We start from the raw sequence: 2339 nt of genomic DNA, 5'->3' as shown, positions 1-2339 counted from the left end.
ATAGAAGTTAAAGTTATTATTAGTGAAACTTTTAAATTTTTTATTTTAATAAATCTACGGTAAATGGATTAAAATTTTAAGTTTTGCATTTTTTATAAAAGCTTTTTAATTGATAACTTTATTATATGTTTTTAGAGAACTTTTTTTTATGACTCTTTACAGAACATATTAACTGTTAAAGTATTAAGTAATCGGTTATAGATATAAATATAAGAATTATTCTCCACATCTAAGCAATTTTAATATCTAAGTTCATCCAAGTGATTTAAAATCACGTGCTTCTTTTCCTTGCTTCTCCCCTCACGACGCTTCTTCATCATCATTATCATCATCACCAACAACACCACCACCTCATCCTCCTTCTTTTCTCATCTGAATTTCTTCTTCTCCTTAATTTTTCTTCTCTTCCTCCATCATCATCATGATCATGATCATTATCGTTATCGTTATCATCATATTCTTCTTATACATATCGTCGTTATCCTTACCATCATTATTATTATTTGTTAAATTTTTGCCATGTTGATGATGTTCTCTAAACCAAAATTGATTTTCGATGTATTTTTGTTCATGATTCAGTCTTGTTTGTGTGATTATTTTCGAACTGAGTTAATTTGTGTCGCAATTGTTATGTAATTTCGGTTCATTTCTGAGTTAATTGTGTCGCAATCATTATATAATTTTGATTCATTTCTAAGTGAATTAAGGTGCATTTGAACTCATTGTCCTGCACAATTCAAAACTCTTTCTCCTCTTTCTCCTCATCTTCTACTGCTTTTTCTTCTTTTATTTTTTCATCTTTTTCTTCTTCATCTTCACCTTCTTATTTTATTTTCTCAAAATTCTTTTTGATTTATTCTCTTGAGAGGAATAAAACTAAGAAAAAGAGAAGAAAATATCAAACAAAAAAGAAGAAAAAATATATTAGTGACATTGTCTGATCCAAAATTGATTTTGGATGTATTTTTCTTCATGATTCAGTCTTGTTTGTGTGCTTATTTTCGAACTGAGTTTATGCATCGCAATCATTATGGTAAATTTTGGTTCATTTCTGAGTTAATTGTGTCGCAATTGTAATGTAATTTCGGTTCATTTCTGAGTGAATTAAAGTGCATTTGGACTCGTTGTCCTACACAATTCAAAACTCTTTCTCCTCTTCCTCCACTACTTCTACTGCTTCTTCTTTTTCATCTTTTTCTTTTTCATCTTCTCCTTATTTCATTTTCTCAAAATTCTTCTTGATTTACTCAAATTTACACAATTTATGAGTTCTACAGATTCTTTATCATTGTTTTCTGCTTCTCTTTCTTTCTAAGTTAATTGTGTAGCAATCATTATGTAATTTCGGTTTATTTCTGAGTTAATTGTGTCGTAATCATTATATAATTTCGATTCATTTCTAAGTGAATTAAACTGTATTTGGACTCATTGTCCTGCTCAATTCAAAACACTCTCTCCTCACCTTCTACTGCAATAACAACAGTAACAAAAAAATGACGATGAGGAGAAAACATGCGAAGAAGAAGGAAGAGGAGGAGAAGGAGAAGAAGAAGGAGAAGGAAAAAGAGCAAGAGGAGACGGAGGAGGAGGAGGAATGCGAAGAAGAAGACGATGACGACGATAATGTAAAGCCCCGTGAACGTAAATGACTTGGTTGGAAGAATGATATGTGCGCGTGTAATCACGCTCTTTTTAATGAGAATGGTTTTTGTTGGTGTTGGGTCTACTTGGTTAAACTTAAATGGCAATATTACTTGAATGTGTAGCAGATCTGTAAATATAATTTTGTAATTGTAGAGTTAATTACATAAGCAGAGTAGTGTTTGGTAGGGGTGTACATGGTCCGATCCGGCCCGAAGACCCAGCTCGGTTCCGAACATTACAGGGGTTAGTTTGGTGTGATTTCACCGGGTATAGGGCCGGTTACAGGTCTCAAAAATAGACTCAGTCATTATTTAGGATCGGGTCTAGGTCAAGGCGAATCCGACTTCACCCGACCCATGTGCACCCTAAGAGAATTAAAAAATGTATATATGTTTAAATTAATTCTAATATTATGTTATATTAATTATAAATTTATTGTTATATTTTTAATCACATTTGTTGAATTAAAAAATAGATCAAAGAAGTATTAAATTAGAATTTATAGACAAATTCAAATTCAAATATGGATATCAATTTTTCGGTAACAAGTTTCTTCTTTATAAATAAGTGCATCATAAATAAGTCTTTTTATAAATTATTGTTAAAACTTTAAAAATTCGGTTTCACCCGATTTGAACCCGATATAATTATGATCCAAAAATATTTAGGTTTCATCGAGTCTATAATCGGTTGAG

This window comes from Arachis ipaensis, chromosome B10, assembly GCF_000816755.2.
Source record: "Arachis ipaensis cultivar K30076 chromosome B10, Araip1.1, whole genome shotgun sequence".
NCBI classification, from domain to species: domain Eukaryota; kingdom Viridiplantae; phylum Streptophyta; class Magnoliopsida; order Fabales; family Fabaceae; genus Arachis; species Arachis ipaensis.
The sequence above is the reverse complement of the archived record's forward strand: the minus strand, read 5'-3'. Positions refer to the sequence as shown.